Raw genomic sequence first — 23696 nt, 5'->3', positions numbered from 1 at the left:
TAAAATCATACCTTGGGGGACTTCCCTGGTGGCACAGTGGTTAAGAATCCGCCTGCCAATGCAGGGGGACACGGGTTTGAGACCTGGCCCAGGAAGATCCCACATGCTGCGGAGCAACTAAGCCCACGTGCCACAACAACTGAGCCTGCACTCTAGAGCCCGCAGGCCCCAACTACTAAGCCCGTGTGCCACAACTACTGAAGCCCTCGCACCTAGAGCTTGTGCTCCACAACAAGAGAAGCCACTGCAATGAGAAGTCCGCACACTGCAAAGAAGAGTAGCCCCTGCTCTCTACAACTAGAGAAAGCCCGCGCACAGCAACAAAGACCAAATGCAACCCAAAATAAATAAATAAACAAAAACTTTTTAATTAAAAAAATAAAATCATACCTTGGGCATCAAGTTTCAGCCAAGTTAGATGAATAAGCTCTAGAGATCTGTTGTACAACGTTGTACCTCTAGTCAACAGTAATATATTATACCCTCAACATTTTGTTAACAGGGTAGAGCTCAAGTTACACATTCTTACCACATTTTAAAAATGTTGAAACATGCCTATGCACCTCTTAAAGTTATCTCTTGTACTACCAGTGGTGTGCATCACACTTTCAAGCCTAGGGAAATAGTGTGTGCCATCCTCCTTGGAGCAATTAGATGGACAAGAGACCAATGTTCACAGTTCAAGGGCCATGTCTGACCCAAACTAATTCAAGACATAATAAAAAAAACTGAGTAATTCCATAATCATTAAAGAAATCAAATCTCATAGCTTAATTTTTTTTCACAAGAAAAACATCTGGTCTAGATCATTTTATAGGTAAATTCTAACAACTTTGAAGGAACACACTCTTCCAATCTTATTAAAACTCTGAGAAAATAATTCTCTAATTCATTCTGTGAGGCTAACATAATCTTGATATCAAAATGAGCAAGGACCATACAAAAAAAGAAAAATTATAGTCCAACCTCACTCATGAACAAACATGAAAAATCCCAAACTATTAACAAAAGAACCAAGCAATGTATAAATGGTGATATGTGCAATGTTTTTAAAAGCACCGGGTTTGGGGGATTAAATGTAAAGGGAGCCCTAGCATCTTGCATCAGGCAAATTCATGGTGTTTATAGTGGAACATTCTGTGTGGATCTGAAAAGGCAAGGAGCACAAGATGTTAAAAAAAAAAAAACTATGAATACACATGAAATAGAAAGCTTTCTCATTATTATAGGTTTCTGATTTTAGGAAATGGGTTATTGGCAGAGGATAACACTGACCTACCTCTGTTTTGAAGTGGAGAGGAAGAAGTAAAGATTTCAGATAGAAAATTGATAGCATAACTATTCCAACATGAGGCTACTGAACTCTCAGGGAGCCCCTTCCAGGCTCTTGGACCAAACTGCCACACTTAGAGACATATAGCAATCCCCCCTAAGATCCCAGCCTTTTCTGTAAATGTATCCTCTGAATTTGTAATATAGGTGGGTAGAAACTCCATGCACTGCCTACTTCAAACCTCAAGGATCATGAGAAGGGTCTTGGCCACGAAGAGTGGTTTGTTATAATGGCATATCTTCTCTGCGTATCTTTCCCCTAATTAGGAATTGTGTGTATGTGGCAGATCCATACCCCTGAAGGGAAAAGCATTACTCACTGTGCATGAAATATTCTCTCAAACTCTGGTGACCCAGAGACTGCTGGGGGTGTGACTTTGTATTTTGATCTCGCCTTTCCTGCCTGCAAAGCGAAATAACCTGCAAGTATAGAGGAACGAATATTAAACATGTGGCACATCATTATTCATTAGTAAAATGCAAGTTTAAACCACAGTTAGATACACTACATACCTATTAAAATGTCTAAAATTAAAAAGACAGATCATACCAACTAGAAAAGACAGACAGACAAGTGAAGATACAAAATCAACTGGAATTCTCACACACTGCTGGTGGGAATGTAAAATGATACAACTGCTTTGGAAAACCATTTGGAAGGAATTTTTTAGTTACACATACATTGACCATATGATTCAGTCATTCCACAACTAGAATTTTCCCATGAGAAATTAAGTCATACATCCATAAAAACCCCCGTCCACAAATGTTTACAATAGCTTTATTTGTAATAACCAAAAATTAGGAACAACTCCCTGATGGTTAAGATTATGTGTCAACTAGGCTATCCATGGTGCCCAGCTGTTTGGTCAAACACCAGTCTAGATGTTGCTGTAAAGGTATTTTTTAGAGATGATTAACATTTCCATCAGTAGACTTTGAGTAAAGCAGATGACCCTCCATATTGTGGGTGGGCCTCACCCAATCAGCTGAAGGCCTTAAGAAAAAAGTCTGAGGTCCCCCAAAGAGGAAGAGATTTTTGCCTCCCTTTGGACCCAAGACTGCAACATCAATTCTTGTTGGAATTTCCAGTCTTGCAATCCACCCTGCAAATGTCAGACTCACCAGCCCCAACTATTATATGAGCCAATTTCTTAAAATAGATATGTGAGAGTGTGTATGTGTGTGTGTGTGTGTATCCTATTGGTTCTGTTTCTCTGGAGAATGCCGACTAACACAAATGTCTATCAACAGTGAGTGGATAAATAATTTGTGCTTTGTCCATACAACAGGATACTATTCAACAGTAAAAAGGAATGAACTATTAATAAATGAAACAACATGGATGAATCTCAGAATAATTATGCAGAATGAGGTGTGTGTAGATGGTGTCACCTGGAACTTGAGCAGCTCCATGAGGGGTATCGGAGGTCTGACAATGGCCAAGGACAAACTAAGAGAGCAGAAGTCCAGGAATGTATTCCACATAGCCAGCCAAAAAAGCTTTAAGGTTAAAAATAAAGCAAAACCAGTTACCACTAATCTTAAGATAAACATTGTGAATGATGAAAAAGATAACTGAGTGAATAAAGCTTTGGTAGATATACAAAAGGAACGTGCACACTTCTCAAAAGGCCTTTCTCTTGAACCTCTGCAGAAACAGCTGATTCCTCAGCAGTGTCATGAAAACGAACCAGTTAATGTTGATGAAGCTACAAGATGAATGGCTCAGTAGTAATACACTGGTGATGCATTGAATTCCCCCAAAAGACCAATAAATTAAATGTTTTATACAAAAATTTATGCTAAATGAAAGAGGCAAGACCCGCCAAAAAGTATTACTGTGTAAGTTTATTTGTATAAAATTCTCAGAAATGCAAGTTAATCTACAGTGACATAAAGTAGATCAGTAGTTGCCTGGAGGTGAGGAAGGACAGGAAGGGGGGATCACAAGAAAACATGGGGATGATGGCTCCCTGCAGGACTCAGCTTCCCTATTATGAAATGATTATGACTTTCTTCTGCATTTGCTGCATGGAAAATACATTAGATTATGAAACCCCAATGCCTGGGATCACCTGCCTCTGATCATCAGTTCTGTGACCCTCTTTCACTTTCAGACCCACACCTCCTCCTCTGTAAATAGTTCTCACCTCCTGTCCTTATCTCCCTCGTTTTACCCCGTAGTTAACTTCTGGGGTCTATTATTTCCCTTCAGATTATTTCTTCCAGTTTCAGTTTCTCACAGTTTCTCTCCAACACTGTTCTGGTCTCCCTTATTTTAGTACCTTGATATCCATTTCCTACTTGCTAATGTTTTACAAATAATTTCCTTTTCCACACCAAGTTTGCAGCTTCAGTCTCTCACTGTGTGACAGTATTAGGGGCCATGTGTTTCCTCCTGAATCATGGTACTATCTCCCCTCCAACAAGAAGTCAGTAAATACTGAACCTGGTCGAGTAAGCCTCTCACAGCCGGCTACTTTCCTTCCCCTTCATTCCCCTCTGCTGCAAATAAAGTGTTGGTCCTGATTTAGAAGCTACAGCTGAACATCTAAGTGTGGACTGGCCTCTTTCTCGTTCAAACTGTAGTCATATCACTGAAGTCTGGGAGAGTAGACTGAAGATAAGTGTGGGATTAGGCACTGACGGTTTCCAACCCTGGGCTAAGTCTTTTCAAGGCAGCATAAAGCTGGAGAGGCCAGTGGCTCACGGCCTCAGCTGGAGCCAAAGAGGAGGTCTATCTATGGAGGGGAAAAGTGGGGCTTGGCCACCCTGGACCCTGCTGCTACCACTGCTTCTAACGTGCTCCGCAGCCTCAGAGAACACACCGGGCAAGGCTTCTGGTTTTCACGATAAAATGGAAACGATGAAAGATGTGTGCTCCTAGATCTTTCTATTGGCAACGGCGCCAGAACCTAGAGCTTCAAAATTCAGGCGAATAAGTGAAAGCTTTGCAGGGCTGGCTTTTTCTGGTTGTTCATTGCACCTGGTCGGCATCTGTCTGGAGCAGCAGCAAATGTGAGGAATGAGCTTCAGTAAATGGAAGACCCCGACCACCTCCAGCCCCAGGAAGGAGGACTCAGTTGCATCAGCTCCAGTTCCAAGGAGTCTCAGGTCAGGGGCCTCAGCGGGACACGTGTGCTGGGGAAAGTGAATCAAGACCCCTCATCCTGCCCCCACTCTCAGCCCAGCCACAGCTGGGCTTCTTCACCGCAAGGCTGCCTCTCAATCCACCAGAAGCTTCTCTCTGTGGGGAAGCAGCCAAGGACTGGAAGTGACTGTGCTGAACACCAACCCTGGGCCAGGCACCATGGTGGGCACTTCCTACCCAGTGTCCTGTTTAACCCTCTTTGATGAGGACACTGAAGGACAGATTTTCCCGGCCAAGGGCACCCGGCTTGTAAGTGGTTGGACCAGAAGATACAAGTCTGTTTTCAAGCCTTGAGTTGCTTCTACTATATAGCACAGGGCGTCTCACCTCTGTAAACACCAGACTTTCGCTAAAGCAGCGAATTCTGGTTCTTAATGCCAACTCCCTCCCTCTCTCTCTCTCCCCTATCTATCACCAACCACCATTGGCCCCGTCTCCCCTTCCCAACTCAGCTGCCTGAACTTCAGACTGCAATTCACACCATCCCTTGCACCCACCAGCAAACAGAACCTCTCTGTGGGGATGGCAGAGGCTATGCCAGCCTGGGGCAACCGTGGAGCTGCCCCTGTGCTCTCTGCAGGGCCAGGACGTGGGCACACACCGGGTGGACCGTGCCTACGTGTAGAGGGTCAACACAAGGCGTTTCAGACCCAAGTGCTGCTTTAGTTGGCTATAAGCATCCTGCTTCACTCCAGAAAAGACGGTAAATCAAACCACAAAACATGTGTTTTAAGGTATAATGTTTTCATAAACTCACAAAACAGACTGGCTAGCAAGTCTGCCATTGAGTGTGTGTGCAGACTCTTTATCTATCCTAAACCGTGGTGCCCCGTGCTTGGGCTGAGACGTCCGCTGCTCTGCCCCGTTTCCTGGTACAAGCACACTGGGAAAATAAAGAAACACGTGTTCTTCATAAGTCGTGCTCACCAAGGCTCAGACCCTTTTTCCCATTTTGCATGTTAAGGAAGCACATGCCTAAGATAATATGAATTGAGCAAAAGTGACCCCAGAGGAGAAGCCGCCTCTATTTAACCAGGCAATCAGGATACTGAATAATCCTAGTGGGAAGGCACTTTAAAATTTAGAATGAATTACTTAATCTGAAGCTCATATTTTTGCAGGAGATTTTTTTTTTAACTTGATAATCATACCTGCCATACCCAGCTTATTTAAGAAACACACAGGGGGCTTCCCTGGTGGCGCAGTGGTTGGGAGTCCACCTGCCGATGCAGGGGACACGGGTTCGTGCCCCGGTCCGGGAGGATCTCACATGCCACGGAGCGGCTGGGCCCGTGAGCCATGGCCGCTGAGCATGCGCGTCCGGAGCCTGTGCTCCGCAGCGGGGGAGGTCACAACAGTGAGAGGCCCGCGTACCAAAAAAAAAAAAAAAGAAAGAAACACACAGTAATTAAAAGATCGGGGTTCAAGAAATCACAGCCATGATTTATAAGCAGGTACAATGTTACCTTTGGAACACTCCAGATTAATATTTATAGCCCACTTCCCCCAGGTTACCGCATTTCTAATGCTCACTCGAACTGGGCTGTGGGTTGTAACTACAGATGATGCAGAATCTCTGGGCTCAAAGGCCCACGGCATCCCCACTGGAAGAACTAATCCCTGGAATGTTCCAAATCTCTGCCTGTCCCCAGGGAAGGGGGCACCGATGACCCTGAGCACAGCGTGCTCTGCAAAGCCCACGGACCACCAGCAAGTGAGTAGAAACCCCAAAACGCTCCCTCTCTGACACACACACACACACACACACACACACACACACACACACACACACACACACACACACACACACACACACATACACACACACACACACACACACACCCCCCGGGACGCTTACTTTGCTGACAGGCAGAGAGGACAGAGAGAGCAGCCATCTTTCATGTGGAAAGTTCTGGTTCACGGGACTATTCGCAGAAATCGAGGGGAAGATAACAAAGGCACTTTCGACTTGGCAAGGCTGACCTTCCTTATAAGGCGAACAGAGCTGAGAAAGGAGAGAGAAAAAAAAAGGGAGGTTCAAGCGGCTGCGTGCCCTTTGCCCTGGAACAGGAATCAGAGAGGCAGGCGGGTCCAGGCTGTCTGTCAAAGATCTTCACCTGGATTGGGCACAGCTTCCCCGACCCGCTTCAGATCTCAAGCTCCGACCTGCGGGGTTAGCCCTCCAGCTCAGCACCTGCGGCTAACCCGTCTCAGCCAGCTCAAAAACAATTCCCTCTCCTTCTCTTCCAAAGTCTGGACTCCTTAGTCCCCTGCCTGGCTCCAAGGCCTTGATGAGACCTTTCCCACCTCCCATGGGAAAAGAGAGGCGATGGAAGATTTTATTTAACCCCACAGAGATTAACATGCTAATTTAAGCCGATTCTAACTTTATTCCCTAGTAAATGGAAGATCTAGGATTTGAACCCGTGTCCAGCATATTCCAACAATGCCCTAAGCCCCCTGCCAGGCTTCCTCCCACTGTCACCCCAACTCTTCCATCATCGTGGTGACCATAATTTTTTTTAGTTGAGATATAATTGATATATAGCATTGTTTTAGTTTCAGATGTACAACATAATGACTTGATATATGTATATATTGCAAAATGAGCACCACAATAAGTTTAGGTTAACACCCATCACCTCACATAATTACAGTTTTTTTCTTGTGCTGAGAACTTTTTTGTGTGTGTGGTACGCGGGCCTCTCACTGCTGTGGCCTCTCCCGCTGCGGAGCACAGGCTCCGGATGCGCAGGCTCAGCGGCCACGGCTCACGGGCCCAGCTGCTCCGTTGCATGTGGGATCTTCCCGGACTGGGGCACGAACCCGTGTCCTCTGCATCGGCAGGTGGACTCTCAACCACTGTGCCACCAGGGAAGCCCTAGTAAAATGTTTTTAAAAGGTTTATATTCCCTATATAAACTCAAAACAACTACAAGAGTTTGTGAGAGTTTAGCTTATTAATCAGTGTTTGTTACCAAAATTATACTCTGGATAAGGCAAACCAGAGAAAAGTTTGGTAATATAAAAACAACCCCAAACCATGTGAAAGAACTGTTGTTATGAAATGTAAACTCTAAATGTAACTATTTCTGAATAATTTTGGTGATAGATGAAAAGATATATAACTATAGACATGTTCTCTCAGACCAGTTGCATCCCCCCCAATTATTTCCTGACTTCACCCTCTGTGTTCTATCCCTGTCCCTCCAAAAAACGACAGCTTGTTGTCCTGGTTTCCACTGGTACTACGGCAAGCCGTCTCTGCTGCCAACAGGCCTGGCCACAGAGATACAGAAAACACACCACCTGCCCGAGGATGCCCAGAAACCGTCAGTGATCACAATTATCAAGGACCATAATACTCCTGATTGAAAACTAGCCCAGAAAAAGGTTTCCACGTGCCTAGTGTTTATTTCATTCTCTTGCTGGAAGTCCTGACCAATTGAAAACACCTTAACGACGCAGCAAACAAAGCTCAGATTAACCAAACTTGAGAAAATATGCCCCAGCCTACATGTTGCAAAAATTCAGGGAATTGCAGCGGTCCTGCAGAGCATTTTCTCCCCCTTCAGAAGCTGGAGCACTTTGCTCTGTGACCCTGGGTGTGGAAATTAAGCTACAGAGTGCTAAGGCATTTCCTACATTGGAGAGCCCTTTGCCCTGGGATGGGCAGGGCACAGGGCAGAGTATTACAGGTTACACCAAGCCTCGGGCAGAAACTGACAGCCATCCAACACCAGGAATGTCCCATCCAGGCTCAAAGGCAGAGACAAAAGGGGAGCAGAAAGGAGAGGAAACTAAAGATGAGTCCCCAGGGTAGTGTAGTGAGAAGAGCACAAGCTTTGAGCTAGTGATCTAGGCTCACGTCCCTGTATGGTGTTGGCGAGTCGCTAAACATCCCCTGACCTGTTTTCTCAAAGGGAAATAATAGGACCAACCACACAGGGTCCGTCTGATGACAATGAAATAACACGCGAGATGCAAACAGCACAGAACGGAGCACGTGGCAGGGCGTCCACGAGGTCTCTCTGCCGCCCCCTCCATGCCCTCAGGCCTGGTGGACGCAGAAGAGACAAGATCTATTTGTAGGGAAGGGCCCGGTACAAAGCAGCAATGATCACAGGATGCCGTTATAATTTCCCAGAATGGAAACAGAGCACTTGAATTGCTTCAGAATGGCTCTTGACGGTAATAGGTCTGAACCTGAGTTGTCGTAAGTGTACATAAGGCTTGGGAGAGGATAAAGTAAAGCAGGATCTAGGGACCGGGGAGGGGAATTAGAAATTCTTGTTGACAAGCCCCAGCCCACGCAGCCCCCCCCCCCACACACACACACATTCTACCCTCATGTCTCCAAAGGGGATTTGTAAACTGAATGTTTGGACCTCAAGGCACATATTCTTACAAAAATAACATTATAAATGGTGGCCATGTTCTCAGGTGGCTTCACGGTAAAGAAAATTGTAACCCATAAGTGAGGTAACATGCTGCATATTGGCAGTTGAACGAGAGGAATTAACACTTCATTTGCCTCTTCGCTTAATCATTAGTAAATTTTTTTAAACCAAATAGTATTTGAAATGAAGCACTTTTAAAAGAGGGCTGTTGGCAAAAACTCCCTGCCCACCCCCCCATGGAGAGAAGTCAGGCTCCCTGTGGGCCATGCTCAGAGCTGGATTCATATATACTTTCTGGGACCACAGCAGCAAAAGGCAGGAGGACCCTGGGCCCAGAGGGCTGAGACACCCTGGACGGACCTCAGTCTGACAGGGGCTCTGATGTCCACCACCCCAGCTCCCAATTCCACTCAACAGAAGGGAAGTTTCGAGCACTGTGCCAGGCCCCATGCAGAAATGTCTCAACTAATCTGCCTAATCAACAATGAAGCAAATGTTTTATTCCCATTGTTCAGATGGAGAAACGGAGGCTCAGGGGTTAGTGACTGGCCCAAGGTCAGTATAGCCCAGCCCTGCTGCTCCCAAAGCCCTTGTGCTTAACTTTGGCTGTACACTGAAATCACCCGGGGGTCACTAAAAATACTGGCGCTTAGCTTTCCCCACCAAAAGCAATTCTGATTTAATTGATCTCAGGTTCGACCCAGGCACCTGAACTGTTTAAAAACTCCCCAGATGATTCTAGTGCACAGTCAAGGTAGAGAACCACCGTCTTAACCAGTGTCTCTCAGTGAGGTCCTCACCACCTGCCACCATCACCTGAGGTGATATAAACACGCAGATTGCTAGGCCTCATTCAGGATCCGTTTTTGAACATCAGTTTCATGTTGGTTAAGCATCCACAGGCTCATATAACTCACACAACACTGCTCTGAAGTTGTAAATTATTCTCAGTTTACAGGTAAGGACACTGCGACCCAGAGAGCTTTGGGAAGCTGGTCTAGTCGCACCATCTCACTGCTTCCCAAAGAGGAACGATCACACACCATCTTGGGGTGCGGTTGGGGGAATGAAGCAGCTGGTGGAAGCCAAAGTGGGTGTCCTTGGAGCCCAAGGACAAGTGGGTGTCCTTGGAGCCAAGAGGAACGGGTATGGCAGGTTCTGCAGTGGCAGGAGGGAAGAGGTGAGGGTGGGAGGAACGGGATCCTGGGGGCCTCAGGGTGCAGCCCGGGAGAAATGGAGGGAGATTTCCACAGCAGGACTTTGGGGGTGCCTGGGTGGAGGAAGGAGGAAAAGACAGACACAGGAGAGAAATCGAGGCTGAGGTGGGGGAGAAGGGGTGCTCCGAGGTCTCAGTAGAGAGCAGTCTGGCTGGAGCCGGTGTCCCAGCTAATTCCTCATCAGATCCACCAGTACTTGCCCGCTAACTGGTTTTGATGTCCATCGAGACTTGGCAGTTCTCACTTTAGAATCACCAAAGGCGCTGTTGAAATAGACACGAATTTAACTGAGAAATCTCTTGGATTCTGTGACATCAGCACGGCCAGCTACTGCCTCCGAAAACTTACTGAGATTTCTACACACGAAAGGAAGAGAGCTCGCCTCCTCTGAACTAAAACACGACGTTTCTCTTTGGCTTGTCCTTAAGGCGTAAATGTTAGTTCGTCTCTCGCGCGTTGCCCGGTCCCTTCACTAGGCATCCTATCCTATGTAGGTGGGACAGAAATCTAGCATGCAGAGGGTGCAGTGTGATTGGGCTACTTCAGAAAAAGGGGGGACTGTGGCTTCCCCTCCTGTCTCTCTGGGGCTTGTTAAAGCCTAGGAAAGGGCAGCTATTCCCCCTCTGGATGAGAAAACACAAAAGGTCGCAGATTAAGAGCAAACAGTTAAAAGCAGCTCGGCCTTTGAAATGTGGCACTAAATCTGCCACGGGGCTGACACGCCAAACCATGGTAATTGCCTCACAGCCCAGCCTGGGCCAACATGACTCACAAGACACCCATCTATCAGATCGAAGGCCCAGTCATGTCCTGCAGAAGAAGAAATATAACAAAATAAATTAGGAGCTTGGGATTAAAAGACACACACTACTATATATAAAATAGATAAATGACAAGGACCTACTGTATAGCACAGGGAACTATATTCAACACCTTGTAATAACCTATAATGGAAAAGAATCTGAAAAAGAATATATATATATATATATATATATATATATATATACACACACACACACACACACATACCTACATACATATATATAGTATACATATTTCTGGGTAACTGGCCACGTCCAATTCACAAGCCTGTCCCCGAGTTAATATCCCTAAAGCCTGTGTCTATCATTGTTTAGGAGTGATGGGTGAGGGGTAGGCTTGTATTTTGTAGATAATCCAGGTCTTGTGTTTCGCCTGTATTCAACAGCCATCGCCATGCAGTCAGATGAGCCACAAGCATGGGGTTGCTACTTTTAAACTGGAAAGAAGAGACGCTGAGGTTAACAGGATATTATCACTATAACGGGAGAGAAAGACATCTCTCACAGTAGTCAGCTGCCACAGGGTCCCACATGCTAGTGGATCACCCCCAAAGAGGAAAACCCTAGCGTGACACGAACCTAGGCATGAAGGCCTATGACTGCTTTGCTCTACCTTAGCAAGAGGATAAGGAATTTCAAAGATTGGGTGCCTGGTTTTCACTTTCCTTTTCTCTTCCTTTCTTTCTTCTTGTTTATCCCTCCTGCTTTACCTTAGATTGTGTTTGGTTCTCGCCTTTGTTGCTGGGACTTCGTTAGCAAAGCATCCTCGGGATTTCAGTCTCTGGCAGTTTCTGGGACCAGAATTTTAGACAAAACAGCTTCCTCCGCCCTCTGCGTCTCCCACCTCCATGATCCGATTTCCCATCCCCTTCTCAGAGGACCCATCGGCTTATCATCTCTTTTCATCCCTGATTTGCATTCGGAAGATTCTGAGCCGCCACACATTCAGAGCTGGGAGTCATAGCTGAAAGTTTGTCGTTTCCATCGAGAGAAGTTATATTTCGTCAAACCACTAGGGGGAGTAAATCCCAGGGTTACCAGAAATCAGGGATTCAGCAACCTTGGGAGGAAGCTGGAGCGTCACCATGGGCCAGCCTCCCGGCTCAGTTAAACTTCCTCCTCCAGCTTTCCACATGCCCTGAGAATGCACATCAGCAAAACTGGAACAAGTCAGTTAACAGACACTGTTTTCCAGAATCATTTCTAAAGGATGCCCTGAAAAATGCCAGGTTTTCAGAAATCAGCATATTAACACTTCCCAGCAAGAGCTTGTGATAGGAACAAAACCCACTGGTGCTTAAATGTAAAATGACCAGAATTTAACCCTTAGTCCTGGTTAAAACTAGACACAAGCCAAACACAGCCTCTGCCCTAAAGGCTTACATTCCATTGAGAAACGGTCCAAAACAGGACGCAACACATCACATTTGGCATCCCTGCAGGAGGTAGTCAGGAATGAGAGGTGAGAAAAGACAAAAGAAGTCCCATTTGGTGGACAAGCAGCCAAGAGAGGAGATTCCATCTTTTTATTTTATTTTAGTTTATTTATTTATTTTTTGTGGTACGCGGGCCTCTCACTGTTGCGGCCTCTCCCGTTGCGGAGCACAGGCTCCGGACGCGCAGGCTCAGCGGCCATGGCTCACGGGCCCAGCCGCTCCGCGGCATGTGGGATCCCCCCCGGACCGGGGCATGAACCCGTGTCCCCTGCATCGGCAGGCGGACTCTCAACCACTGCGCCACCAGGGAAGCCCGAGATTCCATCTTTCGGTAAATATTTTGAGGAATCAAATACCATATCTTGGACTTTGATCCTTCAATGTACCTCTGGCTTCTAGAATAGTTTAGTAAAATTTAAAAGTACTCTGCAAAGTACTTTACATAAATTCTTCGTAGAGGAGCAGGTCAAAGAGCTGAGCAGGGTCTGGAAAGATTCTCAGGATCAGTCAGAGAGTTTGGCTGATAAAACAGAGAACGGGGCTTTCACCCACACATGCAGTGAGAGTCCCGCTTCATAGTGACAGAGGAAAATCTAAAGCAAGGAAAGAAAGGAATGTGAAGATTCTCAAGAATGCACGTAAGTAGCATTTGTCCGTTCATTCATTCATTCATTCCCAAATGTGCTGAGCACCTACCACTCGCCAAGCTCTGTGCTAAGTACTGACATACAGGGCTGAGCAAGATGACAGCATCACGCTCTGGTGGAGGTTACAGAGGATTGAGGAAAGCATTAACAGGGCTTCCCAAGGCTAATTAATTCACCATCACTGTGATGAATGCTGTTAAGTGCGTAGTCGCTGATGCCATGGGAGCATGCATCACTGGACTAACCTAGTCTGGGAGGCCAGAGGAGCCTTCACAAAAGTGACGTTTTAGCCGAGGACTGATGATAAAGGGTGAGCCAGATGAGTGCTGTGCAGGTGTGTGTGTCTAGGGTGGACAGGCAGGAGAAAAGGGAATGTTCCAGGCTGAGGAACAGCAGTAAGAAGGCCTGAATAGGGAAAGGCCCTGGCATGGTTCAGAGGATGCTGAGAGAAGTCTAGCCTTGGCTGTTACATAAAGACCTGGGAGAGGGTGGCACCTGGTGAGCCAGGGCCAGTCCACGCAGGGGGGATGTCAGGAATGCTTACTTGAGACCAGAGCTTCTCGACCGAGACGATTTTGCCTCCCTCCCCTCCAGGGACATTTTTACTTGTCACAACTGGGAGTAGGCTGCTACTGGCATCTGGGGAGTAGATATCCTACACTGCACAGGGCAGCCCCACAGCAAAGAATTCTCCCACTCAAGATGTCAACGATGCTGCAGAGGAAAAGCCCTAGTTCAGAATGAGAATCAGGAACCACGCAGCGGTTTTAAGCTGGGAGGTTTGGCGATGAGATTTATTTCAAAAAGATCACTCTAACTTCAGTGTGGACTGATGGGAGAGAACTATTAGTGTAGATCTAAAGCGATCTGTTGGGAAGATCTATTGTGGTCCAGCAAGAGGAGGTGTGGCCCAGCCTTGGGGAATGTCGGTGTGAATGGAGAAAAGTGAATGGATAAGAAAGATACTTAAAAGAATAAATCAGTGGGATTGGGTGACAGATTGGTTGTGGTGAGTATCTTAGCCCATGCTCTTGAAAGTAGCAAAGCCCGAGGCAAGGCTTAAAGACTGGTGCTTTACTTGGACAGCATGGTACCAGGGCAGCAAGAGTGAGGGAAAGGGAAGTAAGGCAGAATGACGGGAAGCAATGCGTTTCCACCCAGACCACTGCTCCAGATGAGCTGTGATGAGACACAGCTAGTCACTGAACAGGCACCCAGCCAGCCACCCAGGATATCTTTGGATGGGGTGCTGGAGTAACTGCACCCTAGAACAGTCCACTGGAGAGAGGAAGGAGAATATAGCTTCTATCTCCCATCTCTCACTGGTCAAAGATTCCCCCGTGGCAGTTTTAAAACATGTCTTCAAAATCTCCCAGTAAAACACATCTGCACGGCTTCCCTGGTGGCACAGTGGTTAAGAGTCCGCCTGCCGATCTAGGGGACGCGGGTTTGTGCCCCGGTCCGGGAGGATCCCACATGCCGCGGAGTGGCTGGGCCCGTGAGCCATGGCCACTGAACCTGCGCGTCCGGAGCCTGTGCTCTGCAACGGGAGAGGCCACAACAGTGAGAGGCCCGCGTACCACAAAAAAAAAAAAAACACCACATCTGCAAATTTCTCCCATCATGAGATGGGAACTGTATCTCCTATCGTGAATCTGGACTGGCCTGAATTACTCACTCATATCCAGGAGAACACAGCAGAAGTGATGCTGTAGGACTTCCAAGGCCAGGTCATAAAAAGTCATGCGGGTTCTGCCTTGTTCACTGGAGCACCTGTGCTTGGAGTCCTTGGCTGTCCTGTAAGGAGCTGACGACCCTAAAGCCACTGTGCTGGGATGAAGCCCAGGCCACACAGAGAGCCCAGGTGGAGGGGCTCTGCTTCATAGCTCCAACCACAGACCCTGTCAACAGCCAGCATGCACTGCCGGCTCTGGGAGTGAAGATACTTTCAGATGATTCTGTTGCACGAGCATAGGGTCACTCATAGCCATGAGTCACCCAGCTCCGCCTTCAGACATCAAGGAACAGAGACAGGCCAGTCCTACTGTGCCCTACTGACCCACATAGTCCACGAGCCTAACTAAATGATTGTTTTAAGCCCCTGAACTTTGGGGTAATTTGTCACCCCCAAAGTCACTGGAACACCCTTGCTATAGGTTAATGACTCAGCCTTCTCGTCTGTATCATTTGGCCTGACATCACCCCAAGCCCTGCCATGTGGCACCTCAGACAGGAGCCAGGGACACCAGCAGTATGGCTGGGGGTCCTCAGATGGCAGATTACAGATACCCCACAGGGAGTCAGCCAACCACAGTGGAGCCTAGGTCGAGCGTGTGGCAGAGGATTCAGGAGAGACATAAGGTTAAGGCATCAGGCATGGTGTGCTAATATGTCTGATACAGGGGTGAGGCAGCGGGAAGGCAGGAGTTAAGGATTCTCACATTTCTGGTTTCTGACTTGAGCAACCAGGTAGATTAATGATTTTAACTGAAATCATTAGTGCAATTTACTGAGAGAGGAACTGGATAAAAGGAGGGGACTCAGTTCGAGGTACCTGTGTGTGCATTGGATACGGCAAGAAGTAGGAGCCCAGAACACCCAAGAGGCTCAAAGTCATTGATCTTAAGACTCCAGGGCCCCAAGAGGGCTTAAGAGCCTGTCCCTGAATCTTCTTTCGTGTGCGATGAATATTTTTCCAGGTCTCTGGTTGGGACCCTTGTCCCGCTGAATTATGTATTTCAAGGCTAGTGTGTTAGAGAAGGCAAAGGGAGCCTCCAGGAAAGAATACGGCATCTGCAAGAGCTGCCATATATAAACACATGCCCTATATCCCAGTGCTGGCAGGAGAGATACCGTCAGGTTTACTTTTTTTTTTTTTTTAATGTGTGGGGAAAATATTTCAGTTACCTTTAATATGTTGGAACCCTTTCTCAGCATACAGCACCCCTTTCTCTTCCCTCTCACTTTTTAACCCAAATTGCAGATGTTCTGTATATGCAAGATGTTAGCCTGTTTTGCACTGCATGTTTAGATAATTGGTGCTCTTGTCAATGTTGCTTTAGTTCACGGATTTATAATATCCCTAGGCCTGGAGGAGATCTCAAAAAGAAATAATGCAAAACAATCACCAGTGCCTGGATGCCTGAGGTGATGGGAGCCTGCCACCTCCTGTCCCTTACCACAGGTAGGCAGGATCCTCTTCCGAAACAAGAAGTCAAGGTCAGGTCTAAGGACAGGTCTGAGCTACTCTGATTCCTGTGAGGGCAGAGCCTAGGGGTCTCCCAGTCCCAGCTGGGACTCCCGGGACCCACTCCCTGCTGCTCTCCCAACACACAGTTTCAGGTTCTTCCAGACGCCGTTCCCTCAACCCCTCCGCTAAAATTAAAAAGGCCGTGCCTGCAGCAGTAATAACTTTTGATTATTTACAAAATCGTGTTGGGGCGGGGAGACGGGGGCAGAGTACAAGGAGGAATGAAGAAAAGGAGGGATGAAGCATTCACTGAGGCACCACTTTCCTGCTCTGGGGGCTTTATCACAATGAATCCTTACAAAATCCTGTTGGCATTAGTCACCCATATTTTTTACATGAAGAAACGGAGGCACAAAGAGATTCATCAACGTGCCCAAGACTGTGCACCTAATAAGATTCAAAGCCAGAGTCCCTTTTTCACTCCAGTCCAGTGCTCTTTGCATCATCCCTTTCTTCCCTAGAGTCTTTGTATCCATCCCTCTCTTACTTTTTTTTTTAAACATCTTTATTGGAGTATAATTGCTTTACCATGGTGTGTTAGTTTCTGATCTATAACAAAGTGAATCAGTTATACATATACATATATCCCCATATACCCTCCCTCTTTCATCTCCCTCCCACCCTCCCTATCCCTATCCCACCCCTCCAGGCGGCCGCAAAGCACCGAGTTGATCTCCCTGCGCCCCGCGGCTGCTTTCCACCCCTCTATTACTCTTAAAGAACAGAAGGCATTTCTCTGGCTGTGGGGAGACCGGGCTGTGGGCACAAGAACCACTGTACCTCTCCCTGCGCGCCACCAGATGGCGCCGTGAGAGGCTAAAGTCCTGCTGCTTTTTACCGGCGCCCTTGGCGAGACAGACAAGCGTGGGGTGGAACAGCTGCAGGGAGAGTGTCAAAACAGAGTTCTATTTAGGAAAGCGGAGCCTTCTGCCCGGCCCTGTTTCCCACCGGGATCCTTGGTTGGCTCTCCACAGACTATAAATGAATTTGCTTTTTTCTTCCTTCCCCATCCTACTGCTAACCCACATCTCGATTCTATTTTCTCTCCAACTCTGACACCAGGGCACGAGTCCCACCCACATCAGGGAATAGTGTGTCCTGAAGAGAGAGGGCAGCAGGCAGGCTGGGTGGTGCAGAGTCGGAGCCTGCAGCGGTCCCCAGAGCGACTGGTGGGCCATTTCCCACACAGACCCTTCCCACCCGTGGACCATCACAGCATTCCCACGACCCCCACCCCCACCCCCCAAATCTAAAGGACCTATCTTAGTCTGCTTGGCTGCCATAACAAAGTATCACAGTTCTGGGGGCTGGAAGGCCAAGGCCAAGGCGAGGACAGTTTGTTTCCTTCTGAGGCCTCTCTCTGTGGCTTGCTGTGTCCTCACATGGCCATTTCCCTGTGTGAGCATTCCAGATCTCTCTGTGTGTCCTATTCTCCTCCTCTTACAAGGACACAAGCCAGACTGGACTAGAGCACATACAAGCAGTCTCATTTTGTGTGTGCATTACTAGTCTTTTTTTTTGTAATTGAAGTATAGTGATTTACAGTATTGTGTTCATTTCAGGTGTCCAGCAAAGTGATTTGGTTACATTTTTTTTGTCAGATTCATTTTCCATTATAAGTTATTACAAAATACTGAATATAGTTCCCTGTGCCATACAGTAAATCCTGTTGCTTGTCTATTTGATGTATAATAATTTGTATCTGTCAATTCCATACTCCTTATTCCTCCCCTCACATCCTCCTTTTGTAACCACAAGTTTGTTTTCTGTCTGTGAGTCTGTATCTGTTTTGTATATAGATTCGTTTGTATTGTTTTTTTAGATTCCGTGTAAGTGATATCATACACTATTTGTCTTTCTCTGACTGACTAACTTCACTAAGTGTGATGATCTCTAGGTCCATCCATGTTGCTGCAAATGGCATTATTTCATTCTTTTCTGTGGCTGAGTAATATTCCAGTGTATATATGGACCACATCTTCTTTATCCATTCCTCTGTTGATGGATATTTAGGTTGCTTCCATGTCTTGGCTGTTGTACATAGGGTTGCTGTGAACATTGGGGTGCATGTGTCTTTTCAAATTAGAGTTTTCATCTTTTCTTTTTTTAGTTTTCTAAGGAACCTCCATGCTGTTTTCCACAGTCAGCCTCATTTTATTTTAATTGCCTCTTTAAAGGTCCTATCTCCAAATACTGTCACATTCTGAGGTACTGGAGATTAGGGCTTCAATAATATGACTTTCTGAGGGGATATAATTCAGTCCATAACAGGATCCGATCACTAATGTTTAAACATCCTGAGGAGAGGGCAGAATTTTGTGTTTAATTTTAGCCCCAAGAGGTCACAGGAAAAGTCATAGGTCACAATGTGCTCATGAACTTCATCAAGTGTGTGATGTTAAGGATAAACATAGCTGAAATAATCCAAGTAATTGCAAAATGGCCCATCGTGGGGCTCACATGGTAACCCTAATGGATCTGGTTTGGGGTCTCTAACCGATGATCTAACTAGAACATCAGCGTCTACTTCCCTTTGAAAAGCAGTTTCCCCTCATCTCTCTCTTTTGAACACCCCCAAATGCAGTGCACTCCCGGAGCCCACAGAGCTCCCTCCTTCCCTGGGGTCTGTCTACCTGGGAGACAGCTCTTGGATGGCAACCTGGATCTACCCGACACACCCTGGGTGGCTGTAGGGATGGCACAGTCGTCCCCAGGTTGAAAGATTAGGCCAGAGGGTCTGTTGAATCTGGGAATGTCCCCAAGCCAGGCTACATGGAGCCTCATTTAGAAGAAATTCATAGAGAATTAAGAAATCCCAAAGAGATCATCTCTTCCCCAAGGGAGAATTGTGGATGAAAGACAACAGAAATGCCTAATTAGAAAATAAAGAAGGCAGCTCCCGTCTGACAGTGGCCAACATGACCAGAGGCTGAGGGCTGGGCTGGAGAATGATTGTGTGGTCATTTGACATCTATGGATCTCCAGCACCTTCCTGTTCTCAGACTGCTCTTCTGTCCCCTCAGAGGGAAAACTAACACCAGTTTGATAACCTAAGTAATTCTCAGCCCAGCCCCTACTCAGCCCTCTTAAGGGTTTCTTGCCTTCTTCCAGACCTCAGATTTCTGCACTCACGTGTTATATCATGGTGCAGTAGAGTTATATGATGCTGGAGCCACAAGTGCGTATGTGCAGTAGTTGTGAGTCCGGCCGCATGTGGTTTGGGCAGATGTATCTCAGGCAGGGAAGGCGAATCTGTATCCAGGATAAGTGTCTATTTTAGTGAGAACAAACTATTGCAGGGGACTGATCCACGCGGGCTATATCATCTCCTCTTGGCTCTCTCGGAACATTCCTACCGTGGTCACCTGTCACCCAGTGACTTTGGTCCTGGGCCCTGGGGATGCTGTCTCCATCTTTGTCTCCAGCCTAAGGCTGGCAGAGCTCCATGCTTACTGCTAAGCTTTGGGGTGCCTCTCCGGTGACCTGGACTTCTCAGTCTGACCATCACTTACAGAACCAATTCCCTGTATCAGATTCCCACTCTTTTAAACACTTAGTTTCTTTTTGCCTGGTTGGACCCAGACTGATAACAGCCCACTTGAAGTTTGAGTTCATAAAGTTAAAGAGACACCAATCAGCAGAGCATGTGATTGTTCCCAGTAGCCGTCAGCTTTCTTCAGGTGTAGACAGAGAATAGGCAGAGAGTTGGATCTAAGTAGCACTGGAGTCTTGCCAAGAAAAACCGATGGAAGGAAGAGCTGAAGATGATTTTAAGAATGACCCAAAGACTCTCGGCTGGGTTAAGAGATAAGTGAGGTTATGAAAGGGTGAATAGCAATGCAGAGATGGGAAAGCCAATGGGTTAAAAATCCACGTGTGCTTGATCATTTTTTGAGCAGAGGTGCTACAGGGAGTGAGCCAAAAGGGTATGCAAGGGTAATCAGGGATTAGGATGCTTGAAATCAAACTTTTGGAAGAGATGCAGCAATTGATAAGACCATGAGAGTGAGTGGCTGAGACAGGCTGGAGGACAAGATCAATGGAAATGAGGAGATGAAGGATTACTGTTGAGTGGATTCTACGTGGATATTGAAGACCCACCCTAAGACCTCTAAAGGATCTGGGTCTCTCCTCTCTTGCTTAAACCTTGGAGAGCGGGGCTCCAGCTTGTTCCCTCCTCTTCTCTCTCTGCTGTCCTGTCTCTCACCATGACCCTCGATGGTGGCCACGGTTACTCTCATTCCCCAAGCCCCACTGGCACAAAGTTGTTCTGTGTAACAGACATTTACCAACTATTTGCAGATAAAAGAGGAGACATAGCAGAGCATAAGGCCAGAAATAACTTAAAACTAAACATCACCTATGAAGTCTTAGAGTCCTTAATAGGAATTTCTCAAGGACCAGTTTTCCCCTTGGGTCCTGACTCTGCCAGTTTTGTTCAGGTCATCTCTCTCTACAGAGACCCTTCTCTACCTTGCTTCCTCTTTGGGACATCTGGTCCCCCAACCTCCCTTTATTGCAAGCTTCCGGGATAATGCTCTTAAATTCACATACAGGGAACACACATTCAGTGGTGCAGTCCTTTCACAACCCTTGCCACCACGGGGGTCCCACCTTTTATTTCCGAAAGGCCTGTCAAGGTATTTTCCTAAACAAAAGAGCCATCAACCTCTAAGAGCAATTCTGCCCCTTCCCCAAAATACAAAGTTGCAACAGGCATGGCATTATTCTAATAAAGCAAAATTTTCACTTTCCTGTTATTACTCAAGTTAAAATGACATCATGCAAACCACAGTGTTTAAAATCTGAAAAGCACTTTTCTAATTCAAATATAAGAGAAGAGAAATTGTACGTACAATCGCATAACCCAGTCTAATAAGGAGATGATCCAAGAACCAAAGATACATTTGTCTGCAAGGCCCCAGGGATGCAGACTTGGGGAAAGTGGGTTGTGACTAAATGCAGTGCTCAGTTGAATGCATGCTTAAATTAATGAATGAAATGTGCATAGTTGTATATGACATCATGACTTATAATAACAAATATACGTGTGGTCTTCTGCCATAGAGCTCCTAAAACCCTTGGAATTTCCTAAGTGATAAGAGAATGGGAGCATTTTTTGTTATAATATTTAGTCTTTGGCCTTGGTTCCTGAAATAGCACTGGTGACCTGTTGGAGGTTGGCGACCCTCTGGGTTGGTGAACATATGGTGGTGCAGGGAGAATGGCTCCATGCCCCTTCCTATACACTTTGCCCTATGCATCTCTTCCATCTGGCTGCTCCTGACATACCTTTTTAAAATAAACTGGTAACCTGGTAAGTAAACTGTTTTCCTGAGTTCTGTGAGCTGCTCTAGCAAATTAATGGAACTGGAGGAGGAGATCGTGAGAACCTCCGACCTACAGCTGGTAGGTCAAAAGCACAGGTGACTATCTGGACTTGCGATTGGCATCTGGGGATGGGGACAGTCTTGTGGGACTGAGCCCTTACCTGTGGAATCTGATGCCAGCTCTAGGTAGGGAGTGTCAGAACTGAACTAAATTGTAGGACACCCAGCTGGTGTTGCAGAATTGGTCAGCGTGGGAATAAGCCCACATCTTGTGTCAGAAGTGTGAAAGTAGAGAAGCACAGGAACAGGTTTCCCTTTACAGTGTAACGCAAGGAGGTACTTGGTAGGCACTTTTTAGCCATCTCAATAAAAAACATTTCAGAACTGTGGTGGAACCCAAGTGGGGAATAAGAAGGGGATGAAGGGTAATAAGGAAATGGATAAAACAAGGGTGACTCACTTTTTCTAGAAGCTAAATGTGAAAAGGAGAACAACAGTGTAGTAGCCACTTAGTTCCAGCACTCCTCAGGATCCATACTCTGCTCTGCAGTCTAGTTATTTTACGCTCATGGTATCTTGAGGAGACTCTAACAAAGGGCACCTCCCAAGCATCCAGTTCTTTACATCTCCCCCCAACATGCCTAGGGCAGTGCCAACTATGCCCTTTCCTGAGTGAATATTTTGATAAGAGTCTTGGGGAGAGAAGTAAAAAGGACAGGCCTGCTAAAGTGAAAGCAAGAGGAAAGAGATGTGCTATGGACTGAATTGTACGTCCCCCAAATCCATATGTGGAAGCACTAACCCCCCAGTGTGACTAAATTTGGAGATAGGCCCTCTAAGTAGGCAACTAGGTTAAGTAAGGTCATAAGGGTGGGGCCCTAATCCGATAGGACTTGTGTCCTCATAAGAAGAGACAGGAGGAGTTGACAGGCACAGAGGTAAGGCCGTGTGAGGACACAAGAGCAGGTGGCTGTCTGCAAGCCAGGAAGAAAGGCCTCACCAGAAACCAACCCTGCCAGCATCTTGATCTTCAACTTCAAGCCTCCACGTTCATGAGAAAATTCATCTCAGTTGTTTAAGTCACCCAGCCTGTGGTACAGTTGTTATGGCAGCCCAAGCAGACTAACACAGGGGAAAAAAGTTAATAATAATAAATATAAATAATAATAAGGGGGGGAGGCTTGTCTAGGATGCTGAACCTAGATTTCTCTTCATAATTTTGCAAAGGTCTGGCTCTAGTGGTGTAAAGGGAGAGGGGAGGGATGTGACAGTGGCGGATTTGTCGCACAACAAGACACTGGCTCTCACCTGGCCAGCCCACGCACCTCCCCAGCCCCCCTTTGCTGTTCCCCATTCCCTGGATCTCTGGGGCTGGCTGTCAGACTACGGCAAATACTCTGCCTCTAGCAAAAGCAATTGTTTGAGTTGGGAGCCCTCTGCCTTCACCTTGGGTCAATTTATAGACCTCTCAAAGGTTTGCTTAGTTTTTAAACATCCCAGTTTAGATAACTAAAGTTGCGTGGTGGGAGGTGTGGGTTTTGTTCTTTAGTTTTGTTTTGTTTTTTTCCTTCTGATTTATGCCAGGATCAAAAGCAGCTTCCCTGGGACTTCCCTGGTGGCGCAGTGGTTTAGAATCCGCCTGCCAATGCAGGGGACACAGGTTCGAACCCTGGTCCGGGAAGATCCCACATGCTGCGGAGTAACTAAGCCCGTGCGCCACAACTACTGAGCCTGCACTCTAGAGCCCACGAGCCACAACTACTGAGCCTGCGTGCCACAGCTACTGAAGCCCACACACCTAGAGCCTGTGCTCCGCAACAAGAGAAGCCACAGCAATGAGAAGCCCGTGCACTGCAACGAAGAGCACCACCCGCTCGCCGCAACTAGAGAAAGGCTGCACGCAGCAACGAAGACCCAACACAGACAAAAATAAAAATAAATAAATAAATAAATGTATAGAGTCTTTCCTGTGGTTATCGACCCATTGAGAGCCACTCTGCAGCCAAAGGCCTCGCTGTGCTCCAGGGAATGCCTGGGATTACGGAGGATTCCGCAAGAGGCTTGAAGAGCCGCATGCGGGCGTGGGGACGTTGCATCTCTCAGTGCAAG

General features: G+C 46.8%; 2 pseudogenes; both read left to right on the top strand.

The window, feature by feature from the left end:
* Nucleotides 1–2757: 2757 nt before the first annotated feature.
* LOC113626127 (uncharacterized protein C8orf59 homolog) lies at nt 2758–3067 on the top strand (annotated as a pseudogene).
* Nucleotides 3068–4645: 1578 nt separating this feature from the next.
* Nucleotides 4646–23696, top strand: part of LOC113626009 (transmembrane 9 superfamily member 1-like) — a 74435-nt pseudogene continuing 55384 nt past the window's right edge.

The sequence above is a fragment of the Aethalodelphis obliquidens genome, unplaced genomic scaffold (genome assembly GCF_003676395.1).
Source record: "Aethalodelphis obliquidens isolate GAN/ISIS:26980383/991018 unplaced genomic scaffold, ASM367639v1 scaffold17, whole genome shotgun sequence".
Classification (NCBI taxonomy): Eukaryota; Metazoa; Chordata; class Mammalia; order Artiodactyla; family Delphinidae; genus Aethalodelphis; species Aethalodelphis obliquidens.
Note: the sequence above shows the minus strand (reverse complement) of the source record. Positions and strands in the feature narration are given on the sequence as shown.